A 12,897-nucleotide genomic window follows, 5' to 3' on the forward strand; every position below is an offset into this window, starting at 1 on the left:
GTAAGATTTCCGTTCAATGCGATGAATGCGGTGAAAAAAACTTCTAAGCGGTGAGAAATTTTTTTTGTCAGAATTACGTAGTATAGAATTACGTTGAATTGTCAGAATGCAGTGGAAAAAAATTTCACCGCTAAAATCGAAATTTCACAAATTTTCAACCGAGCTAATTTCAACGCTTATCTTATATTGAAAGGAAATATCATTGAATAAAGTGAAAGATGCCGCAGTGGATTACAAAGTTGGTGACACGCATAACTTAGAGGTTCGAACCCTTGTACGGCAGTCTCTTTTTTGTAAGAATTCCCGTGAATGCGGTGAAAAAAATTTTCAACGCTATGAACCGCAAAAATTCACCGCATTCAACGCTAAAAAAATGCAGGCGCTCTGCGGTGAAAAATGTTTTTTTCAACGCTATTTACCGCTAATCTTACATTATTTTTTGGCCAAACCTCGACCCGGGTACCGAAAATGCGCCTCTGATCACACTGTCCCAGACCAAAAATGCTTCTGATCAGACTCAACCGCGCTCGACATTTTCTGTGCGCTCCCGATCAGACCTACCAGCATACGAAAATAATTCTGATCAGACTCCCGGTTCGAGGTGTAATAAAGCGTGAGACTGGCGGTGAATGCGATAAATTTTTTGTAAGACCTGCGGTCTTTTGTAAAGTCTGCGGTAAAAACCACAATCACGGCAAAAAAATCACCGCTAAAAACAGCAAAATTTTAAGGCTAATTTTTTCACCATTTACTAATTGTTCGTGAAGTTTTTTCACGGAAATTTAGTTTGCGGTGGAAAATGTGTGCGCTCGAAATCGTCCTTATCAGACCGTCCCCGACCCGGGTCGAGGTGTCACCGCTAAAAATCGCTAAAAGATGTAAGATTTGCGGTGAATTTGAGTAAAAGTGTAAGATTTGCGTTCAATGCGATGAATGCGGTGAAAAAAACTTCTAAGCGGTGAGAAATTTTTTTTGTCAGAATTACGTAGTATAGAATTACGTTGAATTGTCAGAATGCAGTGGAAAAAAATTTCACCGCTAAAATCGAAATTTTACAAATTTTCAACCGAGCTAATTTCAACGCTTATCTTATATTGAAAGGAAATATCATTGAATAAAGTGAAAGATGCCGCAGTGGATTAGCAAGTTGGTGACACGCATAACTTAGAGGTTCGAACCCTTGTACGGCAGTTTCTTTTTTGTAAGAATTCCCGTGAATGCGGTGAAAAAAATTTTCAACGCTATGAACCGCAAAAATTCACCGCATTCAACGCTAAAAAATGCAGGCGCTTTGCGGTGAAAAAAGTTTTTTTCAATGCTATTTACCGCTAATCTTACATTATTTTTTGGCCAAACCTCGACCCGGGTACCGAAAATGCGCCTCTGATCACACTGTCCCAGACCAAAAATGCTTCTGATCAGACTCAACCGCGCTCGACATTTTCTGTGCGCTCCCGATCAGACCTACCAGCATACGAAAATAATTCTGATCAGACTCCCGGTTCGAGGTGTAATAAAGCGTGAGACTGGCGGTGAATGCGATAAATTTTTTGTAAGACCTGCGGTCTGTTGTAAAATCTGCGGTAAAAACCACAATCACGGCAAAAAAATCACCGCTAAAAACAGCAAAATTTTAAGGCTAACTTTTTTCACCATTTACTAATTGTTCGTGAAGTTTTTTCACGGAAATTTAGTTTGCGGTGGAAAATAATTTGCCGCTAACCATTAAGCGGTGAAAGAAGCTCAAAGCTATACCTATATTGTATTTTTCCTTCTCAATGGATGAACTTAGACAGCTTTCCATAAGAAATTTCTCGATCTACAGTTAATTGGTTAATTAAAATCATCTAAAGGGGACCAGCTTTTGCTATCAGCTGGACCCCTTGGCTCTGATTAGAGCTATCGGATTTTAGACGAGTCTCTCATCAGAGGGCTGCTTTATTGTTGCCTATCAGCAGAGCCAACATCTCTCAGTAAACAAAATGCAAAAACGGACAAATATTAAGCTCGAAATTGTCTCTGACCAGCCCAAATTGTGTTCGAAATCGTTTCTGATCAGACCCAGTTGCGCTTGAACCGTTTATGATCAGATCCAGTTGCGCTCAAACCGTTTATGATCAGATCCAGTTGCGCTCAAACCGTTTATGATGAGAGCAAGTTGCGCTTGAACCATTTATGATCACACTCAATAGCAATCTTGAGCTCAAAACTGGCCTGAAATTTTGAGAGCAAAAAGATGCGGTGTGCACTTGAAACGGTCTGATCAGGACACTTTCAATCGTACATCTCAACGTGCGGTGGCATCACCTAAAATTGGGAAAGTCAGCTATATGCTCAGCAATGTTTATGTAATAAAAATTATCTGGCGCTGAAGCAGAAGAACACAATTGACTCAAATCGTACTGAAAAACTTTGTCCTTTAACTCTATTTAAGATGACATGCACGTTAATATTCAACAATTATTGCTTTTTGATAATAAATTTAATATAAAAAGAGAATGGAATGTGCTGGGAGCTTTGATTTCCAAATTTTGCAGAAAGGTAAATTCAATAGAATACTTTAATAGAATCTGGAAATATCTCCAAAGAGAGCATACTGGTTTCGACTAAGGCTACAGTCTTCGATATGTTAGGTATGTTTTCTTTTTTAATTTATAAAATAAGTTGCTTTTTAATTATAGGGAAAACTTCCAAAAACATCTAAACTTTCGTCGAAGTCATAGTAAAAGTACTTTTGTTGTATTCCTTAAAACCTTTTGAAAAACTTTATGTCTTTTTTGAAACAATAACTCAAGGATTTCTGCTTTTCGATATAGTAGTCAGTATTGAAAAAGCATTGAAAAATTGCATTGAAAAATAGCGTTGACATTTGCATTGGAAAATAGAATTGCATTCGTTTTTGATAGCATTGCAAAAAATGATTAAAAATGAACGTAATGACATTGTAAACTTTATAGTTTTTATTGTTTTTAGCTAAACATTTAAAAGTTGTAAGCTAAATTTGGGAACTTTTTAGTAGTCTGTAACACCATTGTCTCTAACGTCATTTGCATGAAGTAATCAATGAAGGCTGCGGTTTTTTTGCATGACGAATTCGAAAAAATTTCTTTTAATAATGACGATGCAAAGTTAAAAGTAATTGCTAGTTGCAGAAAGAGACAATATTTAAATCACGCCAGTCGTCCGTATTATCAGTCCCATTTTTTAGGAAACAAATGAAACCCTTTTTAATTGATTAGGCATCGATGTTCTTTTGTTTATATTTTTTTATTTTCATTTCATACGAAGCACTAGTCGTATTATTAATATAATTTTAAAAACAAATCGAAATGCTTTTATTTCCAACCAAAATCAGTGACGTTGATTGTTTCCGTGTTTATAAAAACATCAAAATTAGTTATCTTTGAATTCACGAATATTAAAGAAACTCAACATATCAGTGTTTTTTCTGTTCAGTTGAGTGGTAATCAGTTTATCTATGGACAGCGCGAGATTAATCTGTTGATAAAAGCAAAAGTGCTTTTAAAAATATTAAAAAAGAATTATTCCTTCCCGGGTTGACCATCCAGAGCTTTGCAGTACTGAACCAGTGTAAATCCATAGACTGTATATAGCCATTTTTACACTTGTACATATTATGCACATGTCAAAATATAGACCGATCAGTCTATTTTTCAGAGTAAAATTGGTATTCTGTTTTTAACCTGATTTTGATCAGTCCATTACCATTTTCATACAATTATCAGCTTAGTTAACAATATTGTATACCTCTTGTCAGCCTGAAACCATTCTGTTCTAAACCTGTTTCAGCTCTGATTGTCAGCCTAAAATACACTGTTTTTAACCTGTTTCAGCGCTGATTGTCGGTCACACAACACGCATATTCACACCATTCTGCATCACACCACATATCCCACCACACACACACACATGCACATGCACACACGCACACACACACATGCACATATACATACACGTGCACACACACACATAAACACGCACATATGCACACACAAAGAGGCACACACACGCACACGCGCGCGCACTGCGAAGGTTTAAAAACAATGTATTTTAGGCTGACAACATTTGCTAATTTAAAAGACGATGTAAAAGAAAAATATATACATCGAAAAGATTAAACGCAACGGCAAATACAACATTTGAAAATTACAATATGGGCGAATAGAAGTAAATACATTGAACAATTGCAAAATGGCAGCATCACATCTCTTCTTTTCACTCCCCCTACCACTACCGTTAATTCGCCCCACCTACCTTAATTCACCCCCTACCTTAATTAACCCCCACCACTAAAATTATCTCACCCCCTTTGAATATACCTTTTAAGTTACCCGAGACGTCGTAAGCACACCTGTTAAGTGACCATGGACATCGTGAATACACCTGTAAAGTGACCCGTGATATCGTGAATACACCTGTAAAGTGACCCGGGATATCGTGAATACACCTGTAAACTGACCCGAGACATCGTATATACACCTGTAAAGTGACCCGCGACATCGTGAATACACCTGTAAAGCGACACGGGATATCGTGAATACACCTGTAAACTGACTCGAGACATCGTAAATACAACTGTGAAGTGACCCGGGATATCGTGAATACACCTGTAAACTGACCCGAGACATCGTGAATACACCTGTAAACTGACCCGGGACATCGTAAATACACCTGTAAAGTGACCCGGATATCGTGAATACACCTGTAAACTGACCCGGGACATCGTAAATACAACTGTATATTGAGCCGAGATATCGTGAATACACCTGTAAAGTGACCCTAGACATGGTATATACACCTGTAAAGTGACCCGGGATATCGTAAATACACCTGTAAAGTGACCAGGGACATCGTGACTACACCTGTTAAGTGACCCCGAAGGTCGAGAACAATCCTCGAATGAAGTGATCCTGAACGCTCCCCGAACGCACCCCGAACGCACCCCGAACGCACCACAAACGCGCCACAGACGGATCCCGAAATACCCAGTATCAGTGAAAGTAGCAGTATGCACACAGTATGTAGTATGTATGTAGCTGTTTTAACTGGTAACGTGTCGTTACAGCAAAATGCATGCATTTTGCATGCATTTCTGACATGCTCAGCATGTTTCAACTTTTTTGAAATTTTTACACTACTAATTTTACATTGAAATTATTCTGAACAGTCTAAATAGCTGTTCTGTTTTTTTTCTTGGCATAGTGACCAAGTTTTTAAATGTAAATAAGCTGTTTCAGTACTGGTTTTACCAGATGATATGTAGATACTCAGCTTCAGTACTGAAATACTCTGGGTGGTAAGCCCGGGTAATTAAATTTTCAATTTGAATTGAAAATCTCATTTTCTTTAAAGTTGGATCTTTTAAGCACCCAATACTGCGATCGAGAGCTTATTTATTTCGTTTCTATCAAAATTTTCAAACTCAACAGATTTTTGAAAGCATCTCACGCGTCTTCCGTTACCGATTTAAACCTGCTGAGAAGGAAAACGGCTGCTAATTACAGTGAAAAGAATAATCGTGAGCAAGTAAGTGGCACAAAAGTGAAAAACTGAGCAGGAGCAGAAACACCATACCATTAATTACAACTATTATGTTTAATTATCATATATATATTTATTGCCCAGTTTGAGGTCCTCGTTCAAAAGTCCGTATAAAAAAACCCATCCAGACTATTTTTGCTAATGAAAATACCCAGGCAGACCAAAAATGCCTATGATCCAGACATTACCTCGTTCAAATATTTGGTGCGTTCATGTGCTCGATCAAAACCGCTTATGAAAAGACTCGTACAGACAAAAATGCGATATGATACAGAATTTGGCTCGTTCCATTTATAAAAAGACTCAGAAAGACCGAAAAAGTTTACGATCCAAACTTTGGATCGTTCAATTTATGAAAAGACCCAAGCTAAGAAATACCGACAAAATGGCGTACGAAACGTCGGTATTTGTCGGTTTTTGTCGGTTTCGTCGGTTTTGCCTGTTAAATTTAATTTGTTTCTTCATAACTTTTTTTAAAAAAACGAGTTAGAAAGTGAATAATAGCTTATTTTAAAGCTGAGACAATGTGCTTTTTGATTTTGTGTAGACATAAATGCAAATATGCTCATTTGTGTACGAAATTTTCCAAGAACTTACAATTTAGGGGCGAAAATTGGTCATTTTTGTCGAAATTCGACTAAATTCTCCCAAATAAAAGCACAAAACATACAAGTTTTTGGTATCATAATAAACAACAGCTCAAGCTTCCAACGTCCAACTTATTATCTTTTTAAAGTATCTCCAAACAAAAGAATGCGAGAGCAATGTAGAGACCGAAATCAGGGTCGATTTTGGCAAAATTTTCAAATTTTCAAAGTTGTTTAGTTTGATAACTTTTTCGTCAAAGGTCGCTTTTACAACTATGTTACATCATTTTTTGCTCATTTAATAATCTTTTTGATTATATTAGGGTCAAAATGTTTCGATTCAGTTTCATGGCCTAATTTTTCGATTTCCCAAATTTTATTGAAAATGGGCCAATTTCAGCCGGAAGGGCAGAAATCGAGTTTTGGTTCCTGGAATTTTTTAACTTTTTTAGCCCTAGGTTGAAGCCCCAGTTCATGCTCATTCCAAAACATTCATTTTTTAAATTTGGTTCAGTAGTTTTCGAGATATAAGCCTTTACCGGACGCATACTAGGCCCATGGATCCCATAACTGCCACCCCCCCAACCCACTGCAAACCTTTTTTTAAATGTGTTGCCGTTCGAATTTCTCAATGCCAATTGCTTAGTTAGATTTTATATGAACCCAGCTTTCCAATGATATTCTTTTTAAATTTAAAATTTAGAAATGCTCTCTTCATGGTTTTTCACTGTAAAGCAGAGTATGAAAATTTCGTTTGGTGTGTTGCCTCACGTTAACGTGACATGCTTAACGCGAGGCAACACCGATGAAGACAGCTGCACCTGCTTCCGTTGCCTGAACTGACATGAATAGAACATTTTAATTTCCGCAACGTATACGATTGTTTCAAAAGCTCACATAGCAAACGGGAAATAAGTTCGGATGGTCGAATGAGCATTGTACGATTTCCATCCCGGAGGAACGGAGAGAACGGGTCGTAGCAAGACTGACAGAGTCGTCCCAACCTTGAAAACGGGTCGTCCCATCCTTGACAACGAGTCGTCCCGAGCCTGACAGCGAGTCGTTCAGAGCCCATCGGTACGACCCATAGAAAGGTTATATCATTCGAAAGCTCTCGTCAAGGCGAATTTGATAGACTATATAGCAGTACCCAATAAGGGCGTACTATAATATCTATACTGTTATACTATTTGTTGGTTCCTGGCGTTTTGTTAAAGAGCTTTGATATTTTTAGTTGAAGTTTCATATTAGATGGTTGCCTTTCCGTTGTTGAATATACAATGCATTATACAAAATGGTGATGTAAACTAATTGCAGGAATCAAAGCCGGTGAACTTCCGCAATCCTCTTCAAAGCCGAAAATGATATTTCAGATTTCTAAGTCTACATGATGAGTCCTATGATATTCAAACTCCTCTGCCGTCATGTAGTTTATAGTTTTTATAGTTTTATAGTTTCAGTATTACAAGAACAAATTAAATGGTTAAAATCGAGATGAAGTGACAGAGGGGTTGAATCCATCGGCAGATCTGTTCTACCTCCTCCCCGGATTCACATGCAATTTTTGCGTCTTTCCTATTGTAGCCCCCCCCCCCCTCCCCCCGCAGCTTACTGGTGAGATGACCCATCTTACCCAGACATCTCATCTAGAGTACACCTGCCCCGCCCCAGTCATGGTGAATATTCAACAGTGGGGGCTATAAATTCAGTGGGGTCTATAATGGGAAAGAACCCCTTTTTTATATGGTAATAGACAACTTACCAACTCATAATTTGTTTTTTTTTTCTGGGGGGCTGTGGACAAAAAATCACTTGGGCGAAACAGGGGAAATTCACAATAGCAAAAAATTTATTGAAAGTTTCAGATCTATTATCCCCTCCCACCCCATCCGCACGTGCTCTTTTCAATATAGTAAAGTGCTATTAGAGTAATGTGTTCATGAGTGCTTCCGCACGGTGGAGCCGACTCTATCCATGCTTAAGTTTGCAAATTTTTGCTTTTATTGCATTTAGCTCATTTTTACTAATATCTTCATAAATTTAACATTTTTTGTTATTTTTACTTGAAAAACAATAATAGTAAAATAATTTTATACATTTTTTCCAATATTAATTAGTCGTTTTGTTTAATTTAGCACTGGGGTAAATTGGGTATTTTGGCATTGGGTAAATCTCATTTCTCGAATAACGAATTTTATAAAAAGGTCTTTTTCATTGGGTCAATAACTTGTCCAAATCAAACCCAACTCTTATAGTTGTTTAAAGTGAGCCAAATTGATATCCCAGACTACCAGTACTATTTCGGTTGTCATGCAAAGATATTGGTCCGCCTAACTTTCATAGAAAAAGGTTCGTATTTCAATCGGAAATATCGAATTTTTCGCTTATTATATTTTGAAAAATAGTTAAATTTTATCGGATCTTAGAGTTGTTTAAAGTGAACCAAATTGATATCCCAGACTACCAGTACTATTTAGGTTGTCATGCAAAGATATTGGTCCGCCTAACTTTCATAGAAAAAAAGTTCGTATTTCAATCGGAAATATCGGCTTTTTCGCTTATTATAATTTGAAAAAAATAGTTAAATTTTACCGGGTCAGGAGTTGTTCAAAGTGAACCAAACTCGGTATGGAGTATCCCATGTGTACCTAGAGTCTAAAACAAAAAGAATTTTTGCTATAGCCTGTCTAGGAAAAAAGTTAGCTTTTCATAAGGAAATTTGCGTATTTCTCGAATAACGAGTTTTAAAAATAGGTCTTTTTCATTGAGTCAAAAACTTGTCCAAATCAAACCAAACTCAATATGGAGTATTCCATGTGTACCTAGAGTCTAAAACAAAAGAGATTTTTGCTATAGCTTGTCTAGGAAAAAGTTAACTTTTCATACGGAAATTTGCGATTATTTCAAAAAAGTAATTTTAAAAATAGGTCTTTTTGATTAGGTCTTAGAGTTGTCCACAGTTAACCAAACTTCGTATGCTGTATACCATGGGTATCTAGAGTGTAAAACAAAACGATTTTTTGGTATAGCTTGCCTAGGAAAAAAAGTTAGCTTTTCATAAGGAAATTTGCAATTATTTCGTATAAATTTGCTATTATAATTTTAAAAATAGGTCTATTTCGTCAGGTCGAGAAGTTGTCCAAATCCAACCAAACTCGGCATGGAGTATCCCATTTGTACTTAGAGTCTAAAACAAAAAAAAATTTTGCTATAGCCTGCCTAGGAAAAAAGTCAGTATTTCATACGGAAATTTTCGAATTTCGCTATTACCGAATTTTAAAAATAGGTATTTTTCATCGGGTCAAGAAGTTATTCAAATCGAACCAAACTCAGTATGGAGTATCCCATGTGTACCTAAAGTCTAAAACAAAAAGATTTTTTTGCTATAGCTTGCCTAGGAAAAATGTTAGTATTTCATACGAAAATTTGCGAATTTCGCTGTTACCGAATTTTAAAAATAAGTCTTTTTCATCGGGTCAAGGAGTTGTCCAAATCAAACCAAACTTGGTATGGAGTATCCCCAAGGTAGGTAGACTTTGTAACAAAAAGAATTTTTGGAATAGCTTGCCTAGGAAGAAAGTTAGTTTTTCATACGTAAATTTGCGATTATTTCGAATACATTGAGTTTATTGAATTTTAAAAATAGGTCTTTTTAATCGGATCAAAGAGTTGTTCAAAGTGAACCAAAATAATATCCCAGACTACCAGTACTATTTAGATTGTAATGCAAAAAGAATGGTCCGCCTAACTTTCCTAGAAAAAAGTTCGTTTTCCAATCGGAAATATCGACTTATTTGCTTATTCTATTTTCAAAAATATAAAAATTCCATCGGGTCAAGGAGTTGTTCAAAGTGAACCAAATTGATATGGTTCGCCTAACTTTCATAGAGAAAAAGTTCGTATTTCAATCGGAAATATCGGCTTTTTCGCTTATTATATTTTAGTCCAAAGTCAACCAAACTCGGTATGGAGTATCCCATGTGTAACTAGAGTGTAAAACGAAAAAAGATTTTGCTATAGCTTGCGTAGGAAAAAGTTAGTTATTCGTACGGAAGTTTGCGAATTTCGCGATTAGCGAATTTTAAAAATAGATCTTTTTCATCGAGTCAAGGAGTTGTTCAAATCAATCCAAACTTGGTATGGAGTATCTCACGTGTACCTAGAATCTAAAACTAAAAGAATTTTTGCTATAGCTTGTCTAGGAAAAAAGTTCATTTTCCGATCGAAAGTATCGACTTATTGGCTTATTCTATTTTCAAAAATATAGATAATTTATCGGGTCAAGGAAGTGTTCAAAGTGAACCAAATTGATATCCCAGATTACCAGTACTATTTAAATTGTAATGCAAAAAGAATGGTCAGCCTAACTTTCCTAGAAAAAAGTTCGTTTTTCAATCGGAAATATCGACTTATTTGCTCATTCTATTTTCAAAAATATAAAATTTCATCGGGTCAAGGAGTTGTTCAAAGTGAACCAAATTGATATCCCAGATTACCAGTACTATTTAGGTTGTAATGCAAAAAGAATGGTCCGCCTCACTTTCTTGAAAAAATTTTCGTATTTCAATCGGAAATATAGGCTTTTTCGCTTATTATAATTTGAAAAAAAAATAGTTAAATTTTACCGGGTCAAGGAGTTGTTCAAAGTGAACCAAACTCGGTATGGAGTATCCCATGTGTACCTAGAGTGTGAAACGAAAAAAATTTGTGCTATAGCTTGCGTAGGAAAAAGTCAGTTATTCGTACGGAAATTTGCGAATTTCGCGATTAGCGAATTTTAAAAATAGACCTTTTTAATCGGGTCAAGGAGTTGTTCAAATCAATCCAAACTTGGCATGGAGTATCCCATGTGTAGCTAGAGTCTAAAACAAAAAAATGTGCTATAGCTTTTCGCGGAAAAAAGTTAGCTTTTCATTCGGAAATTTGCTATTGTTTCGAATAAATTGCTAAATTCAAATTTAAAAATAGGTCTATTTCGTCGGGTCGAGGAGTCGTCCTAATCAAACCAAATATGGTATGGAGTATCCCCTGTATATTTAGAGCCTAAAACAAAAAGAACTTTTAGTACAGCTTGCCTAGGAAGAAAGTTAGTTTTTCGTACGGAAATTTGCGGTTTTTTCAAAAAAGTAATTTTAAAAATAGGTTTTTTTTATATGGTCAAGAAATTTTTCAAATCAAACCAAACTTTGTATGGAGTATCCCCTGTGTAGGTAGAGCATAGAAAAAAAGCATTTTTGCTATAGCTTGTCTCGGAAAAAAGTTAGCTTTTCATTCGGAAATTTGCTATTGTTTCGAATAAATTGATAAATTCAATTTTAAGAATAGGTCTATTTCGTCGGGTCAAGGAGTCGTCCTAATCAAACCAAATATAGTATGGAGTATCCCCTGCATATTTAGAGCCTAAAACAAAAAGAACTTTTGGTACAGCTTGCCTAGGAAGAAAGTTAGTTTTTCGTACGGAAATTTGCGGTTATTTCAAATAAGTAATTTTATAAATAGGTCTTTTTTATCGGGTCAAGGAGTTGTCCAAATCAAACCAAACTTGGTATGGAGTATCCCCGGGGTAAGTAGACTCTGTGACAAAAAGAAAAAATTTTTTGGTATAACTTGCCTAGTAAAAGTGTTAGTCGGGTCAAGGAGTTGTTCAAAGTGAACCAAATTGATATCCCAGACTAGCATTACTATTTATGTTGTAATGCAAAAAAATGGTCCGCCTAACTTTCATAGAAAAAAAGTTCTTATTTCAATCGGAAATATGGACTTTTTCGCTTATTCTATTTTAAAAAATAGTTAAATTTTATCGGATCTTATAGTTGTTTAAAATGAACCAAATTGTTATCCCAGGCTACCACTACTATTTAAGTTGTAATGCAAAAAAATGGTCCGCCTAACTTTCATAGAAAAAAGTTCTTATTTCAATCGGAAATATCAACTTTTTCGCTTATTATATTTTAAAAAATAGTTAAATTTTATCGGATATTAGAGTTGTTTAAAGTGAACCAAATTGATATCCCAGACTACCAGTACTATTTAGGTTGTAATGCCAAACAGATTGGTCCGCCTAACTTTCATAGAAAAAAGTTCGTATTTCAATCGGAAATATCGACTTTTTCGCTTATTATATTTTAAAAAAAAGTTAAATTTTATCGGATCCTAAAGTTGTTTAAAGTGAACCAATTTGATATCCTAGACTAACAGTACTATTTAGGTTGTAGTGCAAAAAGATTGGTTCGCCTAACTTTCATAGAAACGAAGTTCGTATTTCAATCGGAAATATCGATTTTAAAGCTTATTATATTTTAAAAAATAGTTAATTTTTAACGGATCATAAGAGTTGTTGAAAGTTAACCAAATTGATATCCCAGACTAACAGTACTATTTAGGTTGTAATGCAAAAAGATTGGTCCGCCTAACTTTCCTAGAAAAATGTTCTTATTTCAATATGTTTTGGAGAGATCTTTTCGAGCCTAGTATTTTTCTAGTGCTCTGCTCAATTCTGCTATAATTGTTTGTAGCTCCGCTGTAGCTGGTCCCCAGCTCGGTTGAGAGAATGAGGAGGGGAACACACCCAGAACATACTGGAAAATCTAAAAAAGTTCGTATTTCAATCGGAAATATCGACTTTTTCGCTTATTATATTTTAAAAAATTGTTAAATTTTATCGGATCTTAAGAGTTGTTGAAAGTTAACCAAATTGATATCCCAGACTAACAGTACAATTTAGGTTGTAATGCAAAAAGAATGGTCC

General features: G+C 35.7%; 1 long non-coding RNA gene across 1 annotated transcript in view; it reads right to left on the bottom strand.

The window, feature by feature from the left end:
• Positions 1–12,897, bottom strand: part of LOC142340166 (uncharacterized) — a 42,452-nt gene that overhangs the window by 13,367 nt on the left and 16,188 nt on the right. The window lies entirely within an intron of this gene.

Source organism: Convolutriloba macropyga, chromosome 5, assembly GCF_964194025.1.
Source record: "Convolutriloba macropyga chromosome 5, txConMacr16.3, whole genome shotgun sequence".
Classification (NCBI taxonomy): domain Eukaryota; kingdom Metazoa; phylum Xenacoelomorpha; order Acoela; family Convolutidae; genus Convolutriloba; species Convolutriloba macropyga.